At 53.7% G+C, this 26,974-nt stretch overlaps 1 protein-coding gene across 4 annotated transcripts in view; it reads right to left on the bottom strand.

Moving 5' to 3' along the window:
• KCNAB2 (potassium voltage-gated channel subfamily A regulatory beta subunit 2) overlaps positions 1-26,974 on the bottom strand; it is a 102,323-nt gene that overhangs the window by 67,317 nt on the left and 8,032 nt on the right. Inside the window, exon 1 of one of the 4 annotated variants that reach the window (XM_026448159.1) lies at positions 5,625-6,034. The exons of 2 other annotated variants lie outside the window; for them this stretch is intronic. The gene's annotated coding sequence lies outside the window, so the exon portion shown is untranslated. Of the gene's footprint in view, positions 1-5,624; positions 6,035-26,974 lie in introns of those variants that run through there. One more of the 4 variants, XM_026448160.2, reaches the window with a different exon arrangement.

Consider the following 26,974-nt stretch of genomic DNA (forward strand, 5'->3'; position numbering starts at 1 on the left):
GTGTGAATATTTGGTTCCCCTATGACCCCTAAGTGGAGGTGCTTTCTCAACTGTAGTTTTTCTAGAAAGGCCAAATATGTTGCCAGTTTGGGCTCTGAATGCAGAGTTGGTGAGAGAATAGGAAGCTGAGTTTATTTAAACACAGAAAGGAATCCTGGGGGTCTTGAACTGTCATCAAAGCCACAGCCCCAGGAAGGCATCGCTGGTGAGACTCTTTCAGGGACTGATGGAAAGCCCACAGGGCCCCTTTATGGGACTCTGGCTCCTGGGGCAAGCCTGGGTCATGAGATTTAGGGCCAGCAGTTTCCTCCCCATGCTGCCCCATGCCCGTCTCTCTTTCTTTCCTTTTTGAGACAGGGTCTTGCTCTGTTCCCCAGGCTGGAGTGCAGTGGCATGATCACGGCTCACTGCAGCCCTGACCCATGGGGCTCAAGGGATCCTTCCACCTCAGCCTCCCAATTAGCTGGGATCACAGATGTGCATGGCTGAGCCTGGCTAATTTTTGTATTATTATTCTTATTTTTTATAAAGATAAGGCTTTACTCTGCAGCCCAGGCTGGTCTCAAACTCCTGGGCTCAAGCCATCCTCCCGCTTCAGTCTCCCAAAGGGTTGAGATCATAGGCGTGAGCCACTGCATCCGGCTTTTTTGGAAAAGGTGGACCCATACATGATTCTAGGCAAGGACACACAAGGAAGAGCAGCCCCAGACTAAATGGATAAATGAAGCAAAACTCCCTGGGGCACAGCCAACCAAGGCAAGGACCTCTCCTGGAGCCTCAGTTTCCTCATCTGCAGAATGGAGGCCTAGGACAATTTCTCTGTTGACGCTAACGGTAAATGACTATTATTTTGGGGCCAAATGTGCCCTGGGGGGTCTGAGTAGGAGCTCTGGGGGCACTGTCTCTGATTCCTTCAACCTCAGTGTCAAAGATGGAATCTGTACCCTGCCAGAGCCACTTGAACTGCTTGCATGAGCTGGGAAGAAGTCAGTGCACCCAGGTGAGAGGAAATAAATGAATGGCTTAAGCCAAGAAACCACAAAGGAAGATTAGGACTGAGCCCAGGAGTCAAGGACAGAGACACAAAATAATAGAAGACACTTTCTGATTTGACCTGGTGTGGGGACAACCTGTTATGGTTACCCACATGTTCTGGTTGAGGGAGCTGGGAGCTGGCACCTGATTTACATAGGGAGGGCATGAGGGTATGGGAGGTGGAGTTACTGACCCCCAATGCCTCACTTCTCCCAGCATCCATGTCCTTTGCTGTGTGACTTTGCCGCCTCTCCCAACACACACACACCTACACACACATACAAACATACCCACTCACAGACATACACACACCTACACATACACACACACACAGAAACATACACACATGTCTACACACAAACATACGTACACGCCTACACACATACATACATATACACAAACACACACACACCCCTATACACGTACATACATACATATACACATACCTACACACACACCACACATACCTACACACATACACATACACACATACCTACACACGTACACACATATAGACATACACATGTACACACATATACACACATATGCACACACACATATACACAAATACGCAAAAAGACAGACGTACATATGCACGCGTGCGTGCACACACACACACACACATTAGAGGGGTGAATTCCTGGCCTTGCCCTCCTGTGCAGCCATGTGACTTGCTTTAGTAACTGGAAGGTGAGCAGATGCTTCAGTCACAGGAGACTTGCCCCTGAGCCTCTGCCATCATCATGGGACACACACGCCCCAGTCCACCCTGCTACATACGCAAGAGCCACCCCACCTAGACCAGACAACCCCAGCTTCTCTGTGACGTGGAACCACCAGCTGCCCCATGAGTACATGATAAATAAATGCTTGCTGTAGCCGCCAGCAGCATCATTATATAGAATTCACCTTAGCACTGAACCCCAGGGCTCCAGGGAGCAAGTTCTGCTTTGCTTTAATCTCCAGGGTCATACTTATAAACACTGAATTAGAAGTCCGGTGGGTACCTGGAAACCTACTTCCAGGTCCTGCAAAAGGCAGTATCTGTCTCTTTATTGTAGATTCTGGTGTACAAAACATTTGAGCTGGCTGGAACTTTCCTTTAGTGAGAAGTCTTGATCCAAAGTCAGTACTTTGAGGCTGGAGAGGATCTCTCTCTAAGCTGAAATCTTACCATTGTGGACTGCACATGCTCCTATCTTCTTTGGGAGCTGGTTGATGACATTATTCCAACCTCTTTGGGTGACTGAGGCGATCAGTCTGGGCTCCTAGGAAGGAGGTTAGGCCCTCAGTGGTTTGGATCTGGGCTTTGGAGTTGGCGCTGACTGGAGTCCTCACTCTGCCATGTGCTGGTCTATGACTTTGGGCAATTCACTCAGGCTTCCCTGTGTTAGTTTCTCCATCTGTAAAATGGGAATGATAACGAGGGAGGACTCAGTGTGCTAACAGGTAGGGGTGTGCCGTGGGAGCCGCAGGAGCTGGGACTAGCTTGTGCCCTGCCCTGATGTCACATCAGGCACAGGTGCAGGGAAGGCTCTGGCCCCAGGTCTGGGAGTGCCTCCTGGGGAGTCACTGACCACAGCTGCTTCCTGGACATCTGTGCCATCTGCATGACGGCAGGTGAAGCTGCTCTTGTACGGTGCACCCCGGGCAGTGGTCTTACCGGGAAAATCAGTGTTTGAGGGTCCTCAGCCTTGCTACAACGCCTGCTCTTCTGGCTGCTGGTCTCCTTGGCTGTCAGGAGGCTTCTCTGTCTTTTCCACTTTCCCGGAAAAGGCTCACCTTTTTTTTTTTTTTTTTTTGAGATGGAGTCTCCTCAATTGCCCAGGCTGGAGTGCAGTGGTGTTATCTTGGCTCACTGCAACCTCTGCCTCCTGGGTTCAAGCAATTCTGCCTCAGCCTCCTGAGTAGCTGGGACTACAGGTGCGCACTGCCACACCCAGCTAATTTTTTTTGTATTTTTAGTAGAGATGGGGTTTCACCATGTTGGCCAGGATGATCTTGATCTCTTGACCTTGTGATCCGCCCGCCTCAGCCTCTATAAAAGTGAAGGCTCATCTTTTATAGATGTGACCAGCCACGCCCAAGTGTGAGCCCCCACCTCAGGGTGTCACGGTGGGACCTGTGGCACTTAGGCTTTCTGTGGCTGTGTCCAAATTCTGAATCATCCTGGAAGCGCAAAGCTTCCAGAAGACTGGTCTGCAGAACCCTGAGGTCTTCAGAATGATGACCTTGTATTCCTTATCTGTCTGCCAGGCGACTCAGACTCACAGCTTTCAAAAGGCCAACCCTGATACAATGGGGACAGTGGACACCAGGAGGCGGGGTCCCTGGAGGCCATCCTGGAGGTCAGTGACGCAACACCAACAATGGACTGTCCCCCAGATTCATCTCTGTACCCACATCCCGTAAGACTGCTGGGGGTCAGCTCCTCCCGGCAGGGAGCTTCATCTCTTTCCTTCATGGATGTGTCCCCGCACCCAGAGTGGCCACCAGCATGTGGTAATGCCCAGTGAACATCGCCGAAGGGATGGAGAGAGCGGGGCTGTTCCGGGCTGGGTGTGATGTCCTGGGTGTCTTCTGGAAGGCCTCGGGGCAAAGACTCCAGCAGCTGCTTGTTGAACTTATGTTATTTTGTATGTTGCTTCTGGAACCCTGGAGGTCCCCCACGCCAAGCCACCGAAGTATCTGCCATGACTACTGTGTAACACAAAACCACGTTCTGTTTGTTCTGCAGGCCAGAGCCTGGAGGAGCCACGGCGGTGACTGTGCTTCCAGCGGAGACAGGAAGAGGTGTGCAACTGCTCAAAACCGCATGACACAGAAGGGCACTTACACAACACACACTTCCCCTCTCACCCAGAAGCAGGCGCCCAACAGGAGCCCAATCCTTCCCTGAGTGGGATCTGATGGCAGAGGGTTGATGCTGCAACAAAGGCAGGTGCTGACTCTGAGTGCACTAGGGGTCATGACCCTAGGGGGTCGTCGGCCTGGGGGGTCATGCTGGGGGCCTGGCAGAAAGGCCCCCTTATCATAAGGAAGCCCCAGAGGGTGGGCAGGGGTTGGGAGGTCAACATAACCCAGTTCCCCGACAGCTCCATCCAGACTTTGGCTCAGATGCAGCCAAAGAAATGCAACAAGAACTGTGCAAACCTCACTAGAGATTGGAGATCCCAGTCAGGATTCCCTGTGTTTGTCACGGAGAAACCTCAGTCTCTCCTCCAATCTCCTGAGGCCTGAGCCAAGGGGACCAGTGGCACAGTGACAGATATCACATAGTTCAGGCAACAGCAGAAGCATCGGGACCTAACCACGGTGCCCAAGGTCATGACTGCCAAATGGAGCCTTTGATGGTACATCACGTCAACGCCTCAGTAACAATTTTCAAGAAGATCACAGGCTAGAAAGTTCAGTCTCTTCAAAGCAACGTTCAATGCCTGTTCCCCGATTACAAACACCACAGGTCTAGACTTTTGCAAGAACAGTTCACATTCACATCTAATCAATGCTGCAATGAACAAAAAATAGACCACAGCCAAAAAATTCACGTGCCTGCCCTAGCTCCATCCTGCCTCTCAGTGACCACAGGTGGAAGGTACGGTGCCGTGCAGGGCCGCTCACCTGGTACTAGGTGGCGCGGACCCCCAGCACAGCATAGACGGCGCGACTGGCAGTGAGTCAGGGCTGCCGCAAGCTGCTCACTCAGTAGCTGGCTGGGCCTGTCCCCTGCAGAGGCAGCAGGAACCTTCAATGGTTCGGAGTCCCCATAGCTGCCCGCCCAGGCCCCTGGCCTCCCCCCTTCAGCTATACACACACACACACACACACACACTAATGTGTCCCCCAGGAGGCTTACAGCCTCCTCCCTCCATGACCACACCCTGCACCCATATCCTGCCCAGGGGAAGTGGAGGAAGCAAGCGAGAGGGGATGCAGGCAGCCATCACCAAGAAGCCCTTTGCCCTCCCCTCCGGGACAGTGACCTCAGGGCTGTGCAAGGGGCTGCAGGGTGGGGAAGGGGTCCGAGGGGTCTTCATCCCCCACCACTGCCCTGTGCTCAGCCCGAAGGATGAGGGGAGAGAGGAGGGACTGGGGACCCATACCATCCACGTTCAAGGCAGGGGCCTTTGCGCCTTCCACTCAGAGATGGGAATCCCCAGGCCAAGGCTTCCCCGGAGAGAGCAGACAAGATGGGCAGGGCTCTCCCCCTGCAGAGGGACAGAGGTGGTCCCAGGGCCTCTCCATCTCCCGGCTTCTCCCTCAACATCGCCCCAGGGATGAAAGCAGAAGCCAGTGGAGAATGTGCAGCAGTCAGACATCTCTGCTAGGTGCCAGGCCCACTCTGCTCAGCAGCAGCAACAGGAAGCAGTGAAGGGCTGGGCTGTATTGGGCAGAGTGTCTTTGGGGTCAGCTCACCCCAGGCTGAGGCCAATCCCGAGGGGGACACGTGGGGCTCAGGGGCTCAGGCTGGCACAATTAACCCTGGACATTATGGGGGCACCTAAGCCCTGCTCAGGGAGCTGGGGTTGCCCACCCATCAGATAGAAAACCCATCCTGAAAAACCGGATCCCCTGAGCACCCCAGGTACCTGCTCCTGAACGGGAACAACCGGAGACAAGGCCATTTTCCGAGCACTCAAGGGAACGCCAGGTCACACATCTGCTGCAAAGCACGCGCCTTGGGACCACAGCACCCAACAGGAAGTTGGTGCAGTGCGTGCCAGAGCCATGCACTGTCGCCGCAGGGCCAAGAAGGCATGGGGTGCCGGGGCGTGGCCTTTGCTCTCAGGCATGCCTAGCGCGTGACCCAGGTGGGAGGGCCCGACACCCCAACCTTCCTGGCTGAGCAGCAGCCAGATGCGGCAGGAGGCAGGTGGAGGACAGGGAGCAGGTGGCTGTGAGGAGGCAGCCCGGGCCTGTCCCCTAGCAGCCCCTCCGGAGTAGGAGTCAGACCTTCCCTGTCGGCCCAGGAGCCCCTTTCTCAGGGCAGGGGGTTCTGGTGATGTTGAAGAGCTCCCCTCGCTGCTGCCGACTGTGCGCCAGGATCGGCTGCCCACCTTTTACCTGAGTTCCCTCATCTGATCTTCCCTGCTGCCCTGGGAAGGGGTACTGCTGTCCACCATGCCACAGGTGACAACACGGAGGGTCCGAGAACCCTGGACTCAGGGCTGGCTGACTCCAAAGTGCATTCTGAGCTGTGTACTGCTGAGAAGCCGAGGGCAGTCTCTGCCACTCCATCTCTCATCTCTCTGCCAGGACACAGAGGGGGCAGCCACCTTGAGGGGACAGGCGGCCCTGGGGAGGATGGGCCAGAGGTAAGAGCACCCTCTGCGGGGGTTTTTCTCCCTCCCTGTGGCCTCTCCCTGCTCTGCCATTCCTTCCTGGGGAGGCCCCTCCTCCCTCCCATGCCAGCTGCTGAGCCTGGGGCCAGGCTCTCTGGTGACTCACTCTGGGGACAGCCCAAGCTCTTCGGGGTGCCAGGCAAAGGGAGGACTTGGGTGGAACGTGCCATCTCCCGTGGTGCTGGCCACCTGCACTGTGTTGAGTCCCTGGTCCCAGGCCACCCCCGTGTGATTCCAGGAGGGAGGCTGGCACCTCCTCTCCTGGCGTGGGCACACAGCTCTGAAGCCTACACCAGGGGAGCTGCTGTGTGTTCCCGGCAGGATAAAGATAAAGACCATGGCGAGGGGAGGTAGAAAGAGGAAAAGGAAGGGAAAATAAAATAGTCTGGGTGCTCAGAAAGAAAGCAGAGGTGTTGAGAGATAAACAGGAGGGAGAAGGGAGAAGGGAGAAGGAGGAAGGCGAACAAATGGGAAAACGAAAAACAGAGAGAGGCGCCATGAGCTGGGGGACAGCGACCCATGTTGAGCCAGCTTTGGGCCTTGCCCCTAGCCCTGGCCGCGACATGGTTTTTACAGATGGGGAAATCGAGGCCCAAGAATATTAAAGAACATCCAAGGTCGCTTGGTGAAATTAGTGGCAAAGCTGGAACCACAGCCTCGGTGTGTCCAGCTCCAAATCGGGGTTCTTTCCTCACACACACCTTGACCTGCCGCCCTGGAGCCCCCCATGGACCTCTGGCTCTGGACAGGCCTCCCAGAGCCAGAGAACAGCCGTTATCCTCGTGGCCCCCACCACAGAGATGTTGCCCGGACTCTGTGGGTCTCCAAACACAGACTGTATTCACGGCTATCACAGACCACAGCTGCTGATGCTGCATCTCACAAGCAAAGGTAAAAGTTGGAAGCTGTGAAAGTAACCTCACTGGCTGCTTTGCAGTTTCAGACACAGCGGACCAGCCCTCAAACCTCAGCTTCATCCCTGGCTCTTAAAAACAAATTGTATTTTCAGATACTTGCCAACTCATTCTTAAAAAAGTTTCTTTGGACCAGGAAGGCAGGTGACTGGTAAATGCTGAGTGGCAGTAAGAGATACTTCATTTAAAAGACACTATTGGCTGGGTGCGGTGGCTCACACCTGGAGCTGGAAGCCAAGGTGGGAGGACTGCTTGAGGTCAGGAGTTTGAGACCAGTCTGGGCAACACAGTGAGACCCAATCTCTAACACAAAATTTAAAAATTAGCCAGGCAGCTGGGCGTGGTGTCTCACACCTGTAATGCCAGAAAGTTGGGAGGCCGAGGCGGGTGGATCACCTGAGGTCAGGAGTTCGAGACCAGCCTGACCAACATGGTGAAACCCTGTCTCTACCAAAAATACAAAAATTAGCTGGGCGTGGTGGTGGGCACCTGTAATCCGCTACTCAAGAGACTGAGGCATGAGAATCACTTGAACCCAGAAGGCAGAGGTTGCAGTGAGCCTAGATTGTGCCATTGCACTCCAGCCTGGGCAACAAGAGTGACACTTTCCATCTCAAAAAAAAAAAAAAAAAAAAATTAGGCATGGTGGTGCATGCCAGTGGTCGCATCAATTTAGGAGGCTGAGGTGGGAGGATCCCTTCAGCCCAGGAGTTTGAGGTTACAGTGAGCTATGATCATGCCACTGGGACTCCAGCCTGGGCAACATAACAAGATCCAGCTCTATAAATAAATAGATAGGTAAATAAAAATAGAAGGTACTATCAACAGTAATAAGGCAACCCAGAGTGAGTGAAAATACTTGCAAATCACGTATCTGATAAGGAATTAATATCCGGAATACATAGAGAACAAAATTCAACAGAAAACCAAACAGCCCAATTACAAAAATGGCAAAGGATTTGAATAGATACTTCTCCAAAGACAAGACACAAATGGCTAATAAACATATTAAAAGATGCTCAACATCAGTAACCATTAAGGAAAGGCAAATCAAAACCACAATGAGATACCACCTCACAGCCATTAGGATGGCTGCTATAAAAAAGCCCAGAATAATAAGGGTTGGCAAGATGTGGATAAATGGGGACCCTGTGCACTATTGGTGGGAATGTAAAATGGTACAGCCACTGTGGAAAACAGTATGGCTGTTCTTTTAAAACTAAAAATCGAATCACTATATGATCTAGCAGTTCCACTTCTGGTGATATACCCTAAATAATTGCAAACAGGGTCTCAAAGGGGTATTTGTACCTGTGTGTTCATAGCAGCATGATTTGCAATAGCTAAAACACAGAAACAACCCATGTCCACTGATGGATAAAAAGATACTCAAAGGCTGAACATGGTGGCTGCCTGTAATCCCAGCACTTTGGGAGGCTGACGCAGACAGATCACCTGAGGTCAGGAGTTCGAGACCAGCCTGGCCAACATGGCGAAACCCCGTCTCTACTAAAAATACAATATTAGCTGGGTGTCATGGCAGGCAACTGTAATCCCAGCTGCTCAGGAGGCTGAGGCATGACAATCACTTGAACCCAGGAGGCAGGGGTTGCAGTGAGCCAAGATCGTGCCACTGCACTCACTGCACTCCAGCCTGGGTGACAGAGCGAGACCCTGTCTAAAAAAAAAGAGAGAGAGATAAGCAAAATGTGGCACATACATGCAATGCAATGGAACATCCCTCAGTCATACAAAGGAAGGAAATGCTGACATACGGTACAACATGGACACGTCTCGAGATCATTCTGCTAGGTAAAATAAGCCAGTCACAAAATGACAAATACCGTACAATTCCAATTATCTGAGGTCCCTAGAGTAGTCATGCACATAGAGACAGAAAGTAGAATGGTGGTCCGCAGACGCAGGGGAGGGGGAATGGGGAGTTCCAGTTTAATGGGACAGAATTTCCATTTGGGAGAATAAAAAGGCTCTGGAGATGGATGGTGGTAATGGTAGTGCATATATTATGAATGCACTTAATACCACTGAACTGTACACTCAATACCACTGAGCTGTACACTCAATACCACTGAACTGTACACTCAATACCACTGAACTGTACACTCAATACCACTGAACCGTACACTCAACACCACTGAACCATACCCTCAGTACCGCTGCACTTTACCCTCAATACCACTGAACTATACCCTCAATACCACTGAACCATACCCTCAATACCACTGAACTATACACTCAATACCATTGAATTGTATACTTAATACCACTAAACTGTACACTTTAAAGTGGTTAAGATGGCACATTTTACATGTACTTTTACCACAATAGAAAAAACTGGGAAAAAAGAAAAAGAAACTTCTGCATCATGGAGTCAACAGCAGCTCCACATTTGGGTGTACGCGTTTAAGTCAAATACTTAAGATGGATCAATAAACATGGCACATGGTGGCTCATACCTGTACTCTCAGCAATTTGGGAGCTCGTGGTGGGTGGATTGCTTGAGCCCAGGAATTTAAGACCAGCCTGGGCAACATGGAGAAACCCTGTCTCTACAAAAAATAAAACAAAAAAATTAGCTGGGCATTGTGTGCACCTGTAGTCCAGGCTACTTCAGAGGCTGAGGCAGGAGGATGGCTTGAGCCTGGAAGGTCGAGGCTGCAGTAAGCTGTGATTATGCCACTGTACTTCAGCTGGGTGACAGAATGAGACCCTGTCTCAAAAAAAATATATGAAAATAAAAATTTTAGGCCGGGCGCAGTGGCTCATGCCTGTAATCCCAGCACTTTGGAAGGCCAAGGTGGGCGGATCACGAGGTCAGGAGATTGAGACCATCCTGTAACACGGTGAAACCCCGGCTCTACTAAAAATACAAAAAATTAGCCGGGCGAGGTGGCGGGCACCTGTAGTCCCAGCTACTCGGGAGGCTGAGGCAGGAGAATGGCGTGAACCCAGGAGGTGGAGCTTGCAGTGAGCTGAGATGCGCCACTCCTTCTCAAAAAAAAAAAGAAAAAGAAAAAGAAAAATTTTAGACTGGGCGTGGTGGCCTTACAGGTTTACAGGTGGGATTCCACGCCTGTAATCCCAACACTTTGGGAGGCCGAGGCGGGTGGATCACCTGAGGTCAGGAGTTCGAGACCAGCCTGGCCAACATGGTGAAACCCCATCTCTACACAAAAATTACCCAGACATGGTGGTGGGCCCTTGTAATCCCAGCTACTCATGAGGCTGACCAGGAGAATCACTTGAACCCCAGAGGCGGAGGTTGCAGTGAGCCAAGATTACACCATCGCACTCCAGCCTGGGTGACAGAGCGAGATTCTCAAAAATAAATAAATAATACAAATAAAAAATTTAAAAATGTGGTAGATACGGTTGCCGGCTGGCCCAGCTGTTACCTATGACCCCTATATTTCCTGAATTTTCTTCCAGCTGGGGTGGCCTCCCGAGTCCTGGAGGGTGGGGCTTCGGGAAAGTTCTGCTTGGAAAGGGACACAATCCTGGTGCGTTCTTGTCATGGAAGAGGCTGAGTATCCAGGCCTGCTTCTGTTTTCAGCAGGGGTGGTGCTGGGGGCATCTCAGGCCGGATCCGGGGCAGGAGGTGGCAGTCTGAGAGGCTGAGGTGGGAGACTGTACTGCAGCAGGTGGTCCTGAACACAGAATGAAATCCCGAGCCAGCCCTGTCTGGGGACCACCAAAACTCTCCTCCAGCTTAATGGGGACCTCACAGTGGTTCTCCTTCTAACTTCTAGTTATTTCTACAACATAAGGATCAACTACTGAATCAATCTGCTTTGATGCAACTTCATTCCTCTGGGCCAGGACTGTGGGGAGGGGGCACATCCCCCAAGATAACTAGGTTCACAGGTTGTGAAACCTCCGAGCATGCAGAGATGGGATCCCAGGTGCGGGGCTCCGGGGGATGCACGACCCCCTCCGCAAGATCGCCACATTATGGGTCTCCCTGCCTCCACCTGTGGGAAACTCTAGGCAGATCATCCCACTGGGGACAACTGAAATAACGACATGATCCTTTGCATGTTGATGGGAAACCAGCTTCCTCATCACTTTGACCTGCTGGGCTTGCTCTGCCCTCTGAAGACTGACAACCAAGTGAGTCCCTCTGTCTAGAACAATCCCTGGAGCATCTGAGGACAGCCGCTTTAGTTCACCCCATCTACAACCGGGCCCTTTGTTCTCGTGAGCAATCCTTGCTTCTTTCCCTCCTTCCACACAAGGTTTCTGACTTAAACCCATCAATGTAATTTTGGCTGACGCTGTGCAACGCGTGCCACACATGGGCTGTGATGCTGGACCCTCGCCAAACCTTATAGGTCGGCCTTGGGGCGGTGCTGTACCATTGAAGATGCTGAGGTCGAGGCCGCCAAGCTGGGCTTTGGAGAGCAGGAAGTCCGGTGCTCCAGTGCCCAACTTGAGAGCCTTAATTAGTCATCATTCAGCAGTTTCTCTGAAACATCAGCAACCTGCCACCCTCTTTTAATGGCGTTTCTGTTTGCCACATCCTTCCTAAAATGACAGAGGAACCCAGAACCTGAGCAGCATTGCACGCCGGCTGGCCAGCAGAGTGCAGCATGACGGCTTCCCTCCTTGCTCCAGGACAGGGGTTGGCAAACTGCTGCGCCAGCCTGTCACCTGTGTTTGTGCAGACTTGAGCTAAGAATAGTTTTTATAGTTTTATTTAACTCATTTAATTTTTTTTTTTTTTGAGAAGGGAACTTGCTCTGTTGCCCAGGCTGGAGTGCAGTGGCATGATCACAGCTCACTGCAGCCTTGAACTCCCGGGCTCAAGGGAGCCGTCTGCCTCAGCCTCCCAAGTAGCTGGAACTATATGTGTGTGCCACCACCTCCGGCTAATTTTAAAATTTTTCTGTAGAGACAGAGTCTTGCTATGTTGTCCAGGCTGGTCTCAGATTCCTGGCCTTACACTGTCCTCTTGCCTTAGCCTCCCAAAGTGCTGGGATTACAGGTGTGAACCACTGTGCGAAGTCAAATTTTTACAGTTTTAAATGAAAGAAAACCAAAAGAAGAATAACATTTCATAACACACAAAATTTATATAAAGTTCCAATCTCAGCATCCATAAATAAAGTTTTATTGGCATGCAGCCAAGCTATCTTGTTATCTTAGTGAGCTTGGGGCTGCCATAACAAAATATCACAACCTGGGTGGCTTAAACAACAGACATTTCTGTCTCACGGTGCTGGAGGCTGGTAAATCCAACATCAGGGTCCTGGCTGATGGGGTTCTGGGTGAGGGCTCTCTCTTGCCTTGTAGACACAATTCCTTCCTGCTGTTCCACACAGAGTAGGGAGGGAGCTCTGGTCTTTTCTTCTTCTTACCAAGGCACTAGTGCTGTCATGAGGCCCCTACCCCAAAATGACAAAAAAATTAGCTGGGCGTCGTGGTGCATACCTGTGGTCCCAGCTACTTGGGATGCTGAGGTTGGAGGATCGCTTGAGCCCAGGAGGTTCAGGCTGCAGTGAGCCATAATCATGCCACTGCACTCCAGCCTGGGCAACAGAGCAAGACCCGAGCTTATCTAAACCTTATCACCTCCCAGGTCCCACCTCTTAATGCCATCACATTGAGGATCAGGGCTGCAGCTATCAATCTTGGGGGACAGAAACATTCAGTACACAGCACCTATTTACATATTGCCCATAGCTGCTTTCACGCTACTATGGCAGACCTGAGTAGTTGCAATAGAGACTGAATTTCCTGCAAGCTGAAAACATCGACTATCTGGTCCTCTATGAAAACATTTGCCTGGCTGGGCGCAGTAGCTCGCGCTTGTAATCCCAGCACTTTGAGATTGGGAGGCTGTGGTAGGAGGATTGCTTGAGCTGAGGAGTTCAAAACCAGCCTGGGCAACACAGTGAGACATCTTCTCTACAAAATTACAAAAAAATTAGCTGGGTGTGGTTTACAGCTGTGGCATTACAGGTGTGTGTCTGTAGTACCAACTACTTGGGAGGTTCAGGTGGGAAGACTGCTTGAGCCTGGCAGGTCAAGTCTGCAGTCACCTATGATCGCACTGTTGTACTCCCGCCTAGGCAACTGAGCGAGGTCTTGTCTCAAAATAAAATAAAATAATATAAAATAAAAATTTTGCTAAACCCTGCTCCAGGACAACATCTCTTCCAGGAATACAGCTTTTCAGGCCACGCCTGGCTGGGCATGGTGGCTCATGCCTGTAATCCCAGCACTTTGGGAGGCCAAGTTTTTTTTTTTTTTTTTTTTTTTTGAGACAGAGTCTTGCTCTGACACCCAGCCTGCAGTGCAGTGGCACGATCTTGGCTCACTGCAACCTCCATCTCCCAGGTCAAGCAATTATCCTGCCTCAGTCTCTTGAGTAGCTGGGATTATAGGCACCTGCCACCATGCCCAGCTAATTTTTGTATTTTTACAACAGGGTTTCACCATGTTGGCCAAGATGGTCTTGAACTCCCGACCCCAAGTGATCTGCCTGCGCTGGCCTCCCAAAGTGCTGGAATTACAGGTGTGAGCCATCCATGCCTGGTGGGCGAATCTCTTGAGCCCTGGAATTCTAGACTAGCCCAGCAACATACTGAAACCCCATCTCTACTAAAAACAAGAGAGAGAGAGAAAAAAAAAAGCCAGGTATGGTGATGTGCACCTGTTGTCCCAGCAACTTGGGAGGCTGAGATGGGAGGATGGCCTGAGCCTGAGGCTGCAGTGAGCCAAGATCACGCCACTGCACTCCAGCCTGGGAGACAGAGTGAGACCTCATCTCAAAAAAAGCTAAATAAGAAAGCCATGCTTCCCCTCCAGACACCTGTGCTCCTCCATCTGCTTTGCACACAACCTTGCAGAATCCATGCCTCTGCTCTATGCACCCCGTGTCCCCGGCCCCATACGCCCGTCCTTGTGGGCCTCAGTCTAGGATTTTTCCTCTCTCTTGGTGGGGGGTGGGAGGGGTCTCACTGAAGTGAGACGGCCTGTACAGAGCTCGGCACTGTCTCCATGCATACTCCTGGTCACAGTATTTTGTGGGTTTTAGGCGGTGTGTTGACTTTCCAGCCCACCGTGAGATTCTGCTGGGTTTTCCTGTTGTGAGACCATCACCTGCGCTCCTGGGGATGTGACACACAAATCAGCTTCCATAACTGGTACCCAGAAGGCAGACCTATTTCAGCAGCGGTGTGATCTGTGGCGTTCTGCCCATCCCTGTTCAAAACCTCACTCTGGGGGAGGATCAGATGCAGGAGGTCCAGTTGACGCTGGTCAAGCTCCTGTCTGAGGCCTCACGCAGAAGTCCTGTGGGGACGTGTTAGTGTCCACACTCCGTAGTGTCACTGCAGTGTCACCGCCACTGTCTACTGTCTGCCCCACCCGAGTCACGCCACGTGTGAGCAGCACCCCAACGCCTTCCCACAGAGGCAAACCTCATGGCTTAAAAGCTCCTTGCACTGTTTTCTGGTAGATACCTGTCCAGTTACATGTTATGCACAATTTTTAAGTGTTTCACACAGGCCTGGTGAAAACGCCTTATCAGATTCAGTACTTGGCTCCACGGTCTATTGAAAGGATGCTCTGTCTTGAAAGCCCTGTGGTCTCAAGGGGGTGGACACATTGACACATTCTCACAGCCACAGGTTTAAATAGCTCCACTGTGATTCATGGAAGCTGGAGGAGAGCCAAGGGACGTTAGCACATCCCAGGAAAGGACCCGCCAGGAGCGAGGAGGTCCTCCCCGAGCCCTGGCCTGTGGAGTCCCACACACCCCTCACTCGGAGATGTTGGAGGTGGCCCAGCAGGGTGGCCAGGGGGACCCTGCTTGGCCCCTGGGAGTCTGTGGGAAGCCTCCTTTGCTCTGAAAGCTGAAGCTGTCAGCAGGCGGCAGGTGGGTGCTGGTGGCCAGAATGTAGTGCTTTCCTTCACAGTGGGGTTTGAGGCTCATTGAGTGACTAAACGTCTCTGGACAAAAGATGTTCTTTGCATCAGAGAAATCTCATTATTGCAGAATCGCCTTTCTTTTTTAAATAAAACCATCTCTAGGGGCTGGGTGTGATGGCTCACACCTGCAATCCTAACACTTCGGGAGGCCGAGGTGGGCAGACTGAGCCCAGGAGTTCCAGACCAGTCTGGGCAACATGGTAAAACCCCGTCTCTACAAAAAAAATACAAAAATTAGCTGTGCATGGTGGCGCATGCCTATGGTCTCAGCTACTTGGGAGGCTGAGGTGGGAGGATCACTTGAGTCCAGGGAGGTGGCGGCTGCACTGGGCCATGATTGCACCACTGCATTCTAGCCTGGGTGATGGATCGAGATCCTGTCTCAAAAAAAACCCCAAAAAACCAACCAACCAATCAATCAACCAAAAATCTCTAAAGCTCCAAATCAACATTAGCATAGCAAAACCAACACTGACCAAAGCCCCATGGACACCGGAGCTTTCTTCAGTGGACAGGACGCTTCCCCAGGGTGCTTAAGCAGCTATGGCAGGGAAGGGCAAACTTTTGCAGTAATGGGACAGACAGTAAATATTTTAGGCATTTCGGGCCAGTCCATCTCGGTTACAATTACTCAACTCTGGGGGCAAAAGCAGCAAATATGTAAATGAAAAGGCGTAGCTGTGTTCCAATAAAACCTTATTCACAAAGACAAAAGGTGGGCCTGATCTGGCCCCTGGGCCATAATTTGCAGACCTCTGACACATTAAAAAAGGAAGGTGAAGCCAGGCATGGGGGCTCATGCCTGTAATCTCAGCACTTTGGGAGGCCGAGGTGGGCAGACCACCGAAGGTCAGGAGTTTGAGACCTGCCTGGCCAACATGGTGAAACGCTGTCTCTAGTAAAAATACAAAAACTAGCTGGGCGTGGTGGCAGGTGCCGGTAGTCCTGGCTACTTGGGAGGCTGAGGCAGTAGAATCACTTGAACCTGGGAGGTGGAAGTTGTGGTGAGCTGAGATCACGCCATTGCACTCCAGCCTGGGTGACAGAGTGAGACTGCATCTCAAAAAAAAAAAAAAAAAAAAAAAGGAAGGTGACCCCGTCTGTAATAAAATTAAGGCAAAAGTGCAACTCCTCACGCTGTGCACAGCACATGCTGTTCTGTTCCTCAGGGGGCTGGAGCCCCACATGGGCCCAAGCCACAACCCTGCCCTTCTGTGGGGACACTCTTGAGTCTGGAAAGGGGAACTCCTTCAGGTCAAAGAGGAAACTTTCTGGCCAAGTGGTTCCCATGCTGCCTGCTAGCCTAGCCTCTGACCTCACTGCCTGGTGAGGGTGACAGGGAAGGAGGAGAGGATGCCAGGAGCCTTTGGGTGCCCTGTGTGTCCCCTCTGTGCTACCTTCCCTGCTGGTAATTGTGACTTCTCATCAGATCGCAGGCATCAGGTTAATCTTCTCTGGAGTAAACACCATCAAGGCATCCTCGCAGCCCTCTGTGTGGTGCTGCTTGCCGGCAGAGAGCTGAGGACAGCTGGCCGAGCCACGCAGACTGCTGTCTCTAATGCCACACTATTTTTGGTGACTCTTTTGCCTCATTTATTTTTGATTTGAGTTGCTCATACAGACTGTGTGTTCTTTCTCCCTCCTGCACTGAAATGAAATAAGCGTAGTATTTTTAAACCTCACTTGTGTTACTTCATGATTAGCACAGATAAGCACTGTCCGACGCAGTGCTGCATGGCCTCTGGCTTCAGCCCTGAGCCTCACGTGAAACTGGCCTACTCCTGGATGTGGGCCTCATTCTTCCGGACACCAAGCCCTACACTGAAGCTGGACATTGGATGGCGGGGGTCCAGGGGCATCCGGGCAGTGCCCTCCGAGTACAGTGGGTGCAAGAGAAGGACACCACCTGAGTAGCAGCCCTCAGCTGTATTAATGTGTGGGCAGTGGTGCCAGAGCTGCTGCCGACCCAGGGCAGTCTGAACGAGGCCTCGGGATAAGGACTTTCTCATGCATTCATTCTGCGTACTTTTTGCCCCATAATCCTATGAGATTAGTACTAATGTTTAGGCACAAATGACAGCTGAGAAAACTGAGGCTTGGAGAGGTAAAGCTGGCCTGCCTTGGTCACCTGGTGAGCAGCAGTTCTGGGAGTCCACCTTCTAAAGCACAGTCTTGTTCTGTGGCCAGCAGAGAAGTCCAGAGACAAACACTGGAGTGGCCAAAGGCCTCCTCCTAGGGTGAGCTGAGCGGTGCTTCTCAAGATCACTGAGAACCGACTGCAGGCGGGGGCCCGGGCAGCAGCAGGCGGTGTCGTCAGAAGTCTCCAGGGCAATGCAGGTGTGAGCTGGGGCCACCTGGGCGAGGGCGGGGAGACGGAGGTGACCAGCGGCTGGCAATCCAAGGGGCTGAGACCGCAGGGTCTGTGGGCAGATGTGGGGTGTAGGGGGAAGACAGGGGTGCAGGTGGCTCCTGGGTTTCTGGAGGTGTGTGGTCAGTTTCTGAAACAGGGGAGTTGCGAGCGCCATGGTGTCGGGGAGCCCTGGAGCCAGCCGTGGCTGTATCTGGCCTCAAACGCTGGTCAGGCAACCGAGTGGGGAGGCTGGTGCTGTCCTCCGACAGGGCTCCTCCCCAGCCCTGGCTTGGGTGGTTGCTTCTTTCGTGCCCAGGGCCTCTTCCGACTCAGGTCCCTCTACCTGGGATGCTCTTCCTTGGGATTCCTGCTCAAATGTCACCTCTTCGGAGAGGCTGCCCCAGAGAGCTCTGAGTGTCACAAGTGTGTCTTCTGCCAAGCGTCCACCCCAGCCTGCGCGACTGTTCACCTGACTGGCCTCAGCTGGACACCGAGGGCAGGGGGTGGGTCTGTCTCATTTCCTGCCGAATCCCTCATGCCTGGAACAGGAACTGACACCTCACTGGTGCCCAGCACGCCTTTGATAAATGCACGAAGCTGTCCCAGCCCGCTCTGAACAAGCAGCTTTCTGCTTATAGATAACACAGACGCCAGCGTGAGGCTGAAGACAAGCAGAGCGCTGGGACATGGAGCGACGGGAGGTCATGTTCCACTGCTCCTCCTAGGGCGACAGAGGGTGTCCTGCAGCCACAGCAGCCTCCTCCAAGGGGGTCCACAGTGGGAGAGGGCAGCTTGCACAGGCCCAGGCTTGTATCCCCAACCGGGACGATGCCCGGCTCACAGGGTGTGCGTGCAGAGCCAGGCATCTCATGGGCATGCATGCATGGGTTAGCGCCCACACACGGCTCACTGCCACCACTGCTGTCACCTCCACCTCTACCATGATCTCTGCCCCTCCATCTCAATCATCTCTACCTCTACCACCATCACCCTTGACAACATGGAGGGTTGTGAACTAAAGGAACTGGGGGTGACTGGAGCAGGGAGGGGCCAGGGGCACTCCCTTCAGTCCCCAGATACAGCTGCAGCTCATCCAGGGATGTTCAGAGCATGGCCTGTGCTGTGCATCCCTGACCACACTTGAGACAGGCCTTGAAGTTAATATCGATCCACTTATTTCTCCAGTTACTTTTTATTTTTTTAAGGGATGGAGGTCTTGCTATGTTGCCCAGGTTGAACTTGAACTCTCGGGTTCAAGTGATCCTCCTGCCCTGACCTTGCAAGCAGCTGGGACTACAGGTGTGAGCCACCATGCCTGCCTCCGGCTACCTTTTATTGATGACAAGTAATGCTGGCTCTTTATTGCAGGGACATCAAGTTTCAGTTTAAAATAAGCTTCTTTGAGAAATAAGTTTAACTAACTAAAAAGAAAATGCAAACTAAGAAATGGCACATATGACCGGGCGCAGTGGCGCATGCCTGTAATCCTAGCACTTTGGTAGGCTGAGGCGGGTGGATCACGTGAGGCCAGGACTTTGAGACCAAACCCCTTCTCTACTAAAAATACAAAAATTAGCTGGGTGTGGTGACGCATGCCTGTAATCCCAGCCACTCTGGAGGCTGAGGCAGGAGAACTGCCTGAGCCTGGGAGTCGGAGGTTGCAGTGAGACGAGACTGCGTCACTGCACTCCAGAGTGTAGAGTGAGCGGCAGAGTGAGACCCTGTCTCAAAAACAACAACAACAACTACAACAAAAAACAAAAACAAAAACAGAAATAGCACAGATGACCCAAATCATGAGATGAAAGGCCAATGATTAAAGTGTGGGAAATACCTGCCAAAGACACAGAGAGACAGAGAGGGAACACCAGCGGCCAGAGAGCACTCCCTGATAGAAATCACAGGGCCCCAAAGGGCCTCACTGCCTCATCCCTCAACTCCTCAAAGGTGTGTTGGCTTCACAGTGGAACCGCGGGGCGGAAAGTGAATTCCAGGTCATGCTGCAGTTCTGTTTCCCTTTAAAACTAATTTTACACCCTTTTGTGAAGTGTGTCAGAGTTCCTTCCATTACAGGAAGTTGATCAAGAGAAGCCAGGGAGAGACCAGAACCAGGCTGGACAGGGTGTTCCAGGCCGGTCCTGGCAAGAGGCTTTGATGGGGTCTAGACAGGGGATGTGCATCTGAAGTGTGTGTGCTGGTGCGTGCACACACATATGCACACACATACGCACACATGCACACACATACACGCACACAGACACTGCTAGGCCCACTCTACCCGTTAGCCAGGCTGCTTAGTCTGCTGCCCACTCACGTACCTGGAGAGCTGCTGGGGAAAGGCCATACTCTGCAAAGGTGGATGCCCCACCCCATGCCAGGTGGGCTTTCTGCCACTCTAGAAAGCAGATACTCCAGGGGATAGGTGCAGAGTAAGGCCCAGCACTGCTACAGAGGGCGGGGTGGCCAGCGGGACTTGGAGAGCTGCATAGTGGTGTTGGGTGACCCTGGCTCATGTGCCGAGATGAGAATGTCCAGTCAGGGCCCACTTGAAACAGAGGCTCAGAGTGTGGCCCGCAGCTCCTGGGGGAGAGGGGTTGGACTGTGGGGTGCAGTGCACCCAGGGATACTTTTGCTTTGCTCTTCCCAGCCTGGACGTGCCCAATTTCCCCGCTTTACAGCTTTCACTACGGCTGCTCCCAGAGGAACGGGCAGGGCTGCTCTGGGACCTCACTCTGGGCCCAGGCCAGAGGCTTTGGACATCTCCCCACTCAGGCCCAAGGCCTGAGGTTCCCACGGAAACAAGTCCCCCAGGTGACCCCTCCGCATGTGGCACAGGGGGTCACAGCATGAGACCCCACGGGCCTGGGACAGAGCTCTGGGGTGGCGGTTCAGGAGCCTCACTCCCTTGGCCACCTCCCTGATGGCAGCTTTATTTTCATCATCTGCTGCAGGTCTGTTGCTACCAGGAGCATTTCTCAGCCCATGTTGGTGTCCTGAGTGATCCTTCTTTTTTTTTTTTTTGAGACAGAGTCTCGCTCCATCTCCAGACTAGAGTGCAGTGGTGCGATCTCGGCTCATTGCAACTTCCACCATGCCACCTGGGTTTAAGAGACTCTCCTGCCTCAGCCTCCCGAGTAGCTGGGATTACAGGCGCCCGCCATCATGCCTGGGTAATTTTTATATTTTTAGTAGAGACGGGGTTTCACCATGTTGGCCAGGCTGGTCTCGAACTCCTGACCTTAGGTGATCCGCCCTCCTTGGCCTCCCAAAGTGCTGGGATTACAGGCGTGAGTCACTGTGCCAGGCTCTGAGTGATTCTTAGAGAGGATGAACAGAGGAACAAGAGAAGCCTGTCTTGGGTGCTGGCTGCTCTCGGGGCAGGCAAAGCCACTGTCAGGGTGGTGGGGGAGCGGGGTGGGTCCTTTCTGCCATGGGGGACCCAGCGCAGTGGACTCTGGACTTGGCTCACCATCTGCCTCACGAAATCCAAGCCCTGCCCTTCGCAACACGGAGAAAACAATCTGTGGGTCTTAATGGCCCAGCTCCAGGATCTCCTCCCCATTGGTGGTGAGGGGATGCCTGATGAGGTAGGACTCCTGGCCCCCACACTCATCAGCTCCCTCAGGGGGAGCCATGTCAAACCAGACAGCTCCAGGCAGTACCTGAAGGCCATACTGAACTGAGGGGAGCCAGACCCCGCCACTACCTCTGCCTCAGCGTCTCCAGCCCCTCCCAGGGCAGCGGCTTCAGCTGCCTCTACCTGGCTGCAGTGTCAGGGAGAGAAGGAGCCTCTGCATCCGGTAGGCTCATCAGTGAGAGCTGAAGGAGGGGACGGGCGCAGGGATGGGAGGGGAGGTCCCAGGTTCTCCTGGCCAGCCCTTCCCTCGGGGGTAAGGGCAACAGTGAGGCACACACACTGCGGCGCCCAGCTTCTCCCACTCCTTTCCAAGCATCCACAGTAAAAGGGGATAAAGGAAATGCTGAGTCTCCTCTCAGAGCCAGATTGAAATTTTAAGTGAGCCAAGGTAGGAAAATAACACAGGGGGATGGGGCCACAACAAGAACCACTTCCTGACGACGACTGCTGACTGCGTCTCAAAGCCTGACTCAGCATGGTGGGGGGCGCGGAGGAGACCCAGCTCCCCATGGATGGAGGGGCTCTGGCTCTGGCTCCAGCTCCAAGCTGCTGCCTTGGCTTCCTGGGCAGAGGGGGTGGGTTTTAACTGCTTAAATCCCAGGATGGGAGAAGGAAGGAGAGGCCAGTGTCCTCGTGTTTCCCAGATGGGCAATTTCAAAGAGATCGTCGCTTTATGTGGGGTGGCCACGCTGGCAATCAAGTGTTCTCTTGGCCACCTGGCCCTGTCCCCAGGTGTGGCTGGGGTCCCCACCTCTCTGGAGCCTGGCACAAACTCACACCCAGGAGGTGAGTCCACCATCCTGTGCCTGGACAGGGAGGCCTGGGCAGTAACTGGCTGGGGAGTGGTGGCGCTCCCAGCTCACCTGGCTGATGCGAGTCTCTATGGCAGCCTTGGAGAGGCTGGTCCATCTGCCGCAGGGACCAAAAGCGCTGATTCCCGGCCAGCCATGAGCAGGGACACTTTGGACACCCAGTCCAGCCAGAGCCCCTCAGCACAGTGCCCAGCACAGAATAAGGCGAACCGTTTACTGTCTATCCCCAGAACCCAGTGCTCATCTTACACAGGCTGCTGTCTGATCCCTCGACAACAGCTCTTATCATTGTATTTCAGGTGGGTTTCAATCACGGCTCTCGGAAGAAGCTGTGGGAAAAGATTCCGGTTCCATTTGCACAGGGGAACTGGGAGCCCAGAGCAGGGATGTGGCCAGGTAGCACTTCTGACAGAGCGCTGAGGGGTGAGGGTGGAGTGGGGGATGTGGGAGCTGAGCCTTATAAGGGGTGAAGGTGGAGTGGGGGGATGTGGGAGTTGAGCTGAGGGGTGAGGGTGGAGTGGGGGACGTGGGAGCTGAGCTGAGGGATGGAGGGTAGAGTGGGGGATGTAGGAGCTGAGCTGAGGGGTGAGGGTGGGGTGAATCAGAACATTAGAACACAGCTCCAGGGTGCCAGCCCTGGGACCTCCCTCTACTCACAGCACATGTGCTCCCTGCCAGGGGAAACTCCGGCCAGCATCCTGGGCAGGGAGACCCCCACCTGCCCCAGTGGGAGGCTGTGTCCCGTCTCCCCGTGTGGGGGCCCTGCATCCTCAGTGACCACTGGGAAAAGACAGACCTGGGCTTCCGTGCCTCCCCGGGTCACTAAGCCCATCTCTCTGAGCCAGGAGGGTGCCCTGCCTTCCAACTATGAATACACCATCAGGAAGGGAGAAAGGGGACCCAGGCTGGATCCCACTCCTAGTCACGGGGGGTAGGGAGGACGCTCAGCCAGCTCCAGGTCCACAGGCTGGCTTCCTATCATGTGTGCTCCAAGGCTGTCAGCTCAGCTCCCACGTTCCCACCTCCACTCTCACCCCTCAGCTCAGCCCCACCTCCCCCCCCCCCCCCCCCCCCCCGTCAGCTCAGCCCCACACCCCCCACTCCACTCTCACCCCTCAGCCAGCAACAGTTGCTGTGCAGTCTCTACAGAGGGAAGCAACTGTCCAACGAGGAGGAAGCCGCCAGACTCTGAAGGGAGACGGGGCTGGAGGTGGGACTTGGGGGTAGAAACCTATTGTGCGGGGTGAACTGTGTTCCCTGAGAGATCCGCCCAAGTCCTAATCCCGGTACCTGTGGATATGGAATTATTTGGCAAAAGGGTTTTTGCAGGTGCAACTAAGGTGGGAATCTTGTGACGAGGCCATCCTGGATTAGGATGGGCCCTAACTCCAATGACAAGTGTCCATACAAAAAGAGACAGACACAGAAAAGGCCATGTGGCGATGGGGGCAGAATCTCGGGGGTGTGTTGACAAGCCAAGGAACGCTACAGGCAGCCACCAGGAACCAGGAGCGAGGCCTGGAACACACGCTCCCTCGGTCTGCAGAGGGAACCAAACCTGCCCACACCTTGCCTTCTGGCTTCCTGATCCATGAGAGAATAAAGAACACCGTTTCGAGCCACCCTGCTTGTGGTACTAGGAAACATATACACCCCCAGGCTTAAAAACCCTCTAACCGAGCTGGGTGCAGCAATGCACATCTGCAGGCACAGCTACTTGGGAGGCCAGGGTGGGAGGATCACTTGAGCCCAGGAGTTTCAGACCAGACTTGGTAACACAGTTAGATCCTGTCTCTTAAAAAGAAAAAAACCCTCTAACCAGAGCAGGTTCTATGAGAAGCAGAAAAACAACCATCTTTTGTGGGAAGCGACCTCTTTGCTGGGGGTCTGGACCCCTGCGGGCCCCAGTCCTGCCTCTGCTCCAACCTTGAAGCTGAAATGTCTGCAGCCCTCTCTGTATTCGAGTTTGTGATCCAGGCACTGGGGCTCCTCCCTATTCTCCGGGGGACTGTAAGAATAAATAACAAATGGCTTCAAAGAGGATTACCGTCCCATGACCACGTGATGGGGCATGAAAGATTAATATCTTGCCAGGCAGTGCTGCAGCAGCAATTTGAAAGGCAGCTTTACTCCACCACATCCATTAAAGGCCCCGCTGAATAAAAAGAGATGCAGAAGCAACCACTACAAGCTGGGGCCAGCCATGCCTCTGCGATCCCATAACCAGCAGACAAAAACATTTTTAAATGAAAATACTCATTGCTGGTGAGGTTGAGGTGAAACTACTATGAGGAGACGTGGGTGGTTCCGGGGCATGAACTATTCTACAAGTTTTTTTGGAAAGAAATTGGGTGGTAGAGGTTCTAAGCTTGGGGTCCAGGAATCCTACGTCTGCGACTTTATCCTAATAGCTCAAGAGAGGAAATTAAGTGAGATGCACACAAATGTTTCCCATAGCCAGATTCGGAAGAGTGAAGAGCTGCCAGATCTCCAAGGAAATAAGGTTTAAGTGAATTATAGACAAACAGGAGGGTATAATGTGGCCACTCAGTGAACGTTCCTGGCTGGGGAAGGGCTCGGGATAAGAGTGGAGAAGGTGGAGGGTGCCCGTGTGTCTGCAGGGGCTGAAGGCAGCCGATCGAGCAAGTGGGGAGGAACCCCTGCTCCACACCACAGGGACCCTGCCTCTGACCCCATGATCCTGCTCTGGTGGGGAGGGTCTGTGTGTGGGAAGCAGGAAAAGCAAGTTCTGGGGGGGGGGGGGGGGGGGGGGAATCCTACAGGAGGCTCCGGCCACCTGGGCTTGTAGCATGGGCTCTGGAGTATATGCAGCCAGCAGGGGCCAGGCTGCTGGGGCTGTGGGCTGGTCTCACCCCCATGTGGTCTCCCTTTACCTGGCATCCTGGTGACTGTGGTGCAGGAGGGGCGAGCGCCCGCCCGGTGAACGGGTCGCCTGGGGCACAGGATCAGGCGTCTGCTGCGGTCATGTTCTAGCTCTGTCCTCTGGTAGCTGTGTGACCTGAGACAAGGTCTAGGATCTGTTCTCACCCGGGACACAGAGACAGGAGGAGCTGAGGACCAAAAGCAAATGTGCACAGGGGACAAGGCAGGGGGCCAGAGCCGAGCAAATCTACAACACAGGGCAGCTGCCAACTCAAAGGACGACGGTGACGGCAGAGTCCTTGACACCGCTGTCAGCGTCATGCAGAGTAGGGTGAAGTGCCTGCTTCCTCTTCCTGCAGGGGGGCAGCCACTCTCGACTGTCCAGCCCCCTCCCAGCACCCCCTAGTCCTGGCAGGGCTGTAGCCCTTCAGCTCCCCTGGAAATCCACTCGAGGGACCTTGGCCTTCTCTGCCTGCCAGCTGGGAACACCTGATGGGGAGGTACTGGGATGGTTTCTGCAGTTCAAAGGATTTACCTCAACATAATTAAGTGCCTCGGCTGTAAAAACACAAGCTGTGTCCTCATTGGTGGTGTGGGCATCACGTATGGCTCAGGGGCTGAGACAGAGCCCTCGGTACAGATGACAGCCATCAGCCACCGATGCCAGCTCAGGCCACAGCTACCGCGGCAGGCACCTGGTTTGTCTCATCCTCAGCTGCAGGATGACCTGCCAGGTCTGGCTGAGTGCCAGGCCCGAGGCCGTGGCTGTCTCTGGCCTCCCCTGGGCACTGCCTTTTGTTCAGGGTGTTCAGAGCAGGATTGTGCCTGGTGGGGAAGACGCCTAGGGAAGGACCCCTTGGTGTCACAGCTGGCCTCCGTTGGGCCAGGAGCCCTCACATCCTCTCTGGTTCTGAAGGCTTCTCCCTGCCTGCCACAGCCAGGGGAGATGAAATCAGGGAGCCGGTGCTGGGGACAATGTTTGCCGGCCTGCAGGAAGCCTAGGCTTGCTTCCAAGGCCTCATGACATGGCCAGTGCATTACCAGTCAGGCTGAGTTAGGGGACAGAGGTGATGGGGACAGCAGGCATGTTCTGTCCTCACGAGGCCCACAGTCTGGGCAGGGACAGATGTCAGCAGTCATGACCACTGCAGGGCGTGCTTGGAGAGACTACAGGACATGGAGGGGCCTCCGTCAGAGCTGCACCGTGACACCGGCTCTATGGGATGAGTTCTCTGTCCTCAGTTTCCCTGTCTACAAAATGAGGAGTCTGGGCTGCACAGTGTCAAAGACTCAGAGAGCCTAGAGGGGCTTTCTGAGGCCACTGGCTCCAGGAGCCCAGGACCCAGTCCCACCACCATGTGAGCAACACTGCCCCACAATGGCTCACGTCTCGGTGTGATCCAGGCTGCGTTAGAGACCAGGGATTCTGCCGAGCCTGGGGACAGGTGTTATCCTGTCCCCTCTAGAACCTGGGGCGAGGCGCCACCTCTCCTGCTGCTCACACAGACTGCTCCCAAGACCCAAGACCCACCTACATGGGTGTACCATGGGGCCCAGACAGGCCCTCAGCACCCATACAGAGAGAGAGAGAGAGAAAGAGAGAGAGCGAGCTGGAGCAGCTCAGGGCTCCAAGGGCACCAAGGGCTCAGGACAGGGCCTGGGGCCTCCAGGTTGCAGAGGGACCCTGGTCAGCTTTCCCTCCATCCAGGCCAGATGAATGGCCCAGCTCAGCAGCACAGAGGAAGCAGGAGGCCTCTGTGAAAGGTGTTCCGACCTCCAAGGTCCCTCCTTACCTTCCCTTGTCCCTCTCCCCGCAGTGCCCCGACACCCCATGCTGTCTCTGCGCCTTTGGACCCCACTCTCCCCGCCTGTGAGGCCACGGCCGTCTAGTGCTTCCGCCTTTCCTGACGATGTTAGATGGACACTGCCAATGCTTTGGTGAGCTGCTGATGCTTTGGTGGTGGCCTGAGTGGTACCTTGATGCCCTGGACCATACATCTCCTCCCACTCTGATGTGGGCAATGAGGGCAGCGACCTTGTCCTGG

Source organism: Piliocolobus tephrosceles, chromosome 1 (genome assembly GCF_002776525.5).
Source record: "Piliocolobus tephrosceles isolate RC106 chromosome 1, ASM277652v3, whole genome shotgun sequence".
In the NCBI taxonomy this organism is placed as follows: domain Eukaryota; kingdom Metazoa; phylum Chordata; class Mammalia; order Primates; family Cercopithecidae; genus Piliocolobus; species Piliocolobus tephrosceles.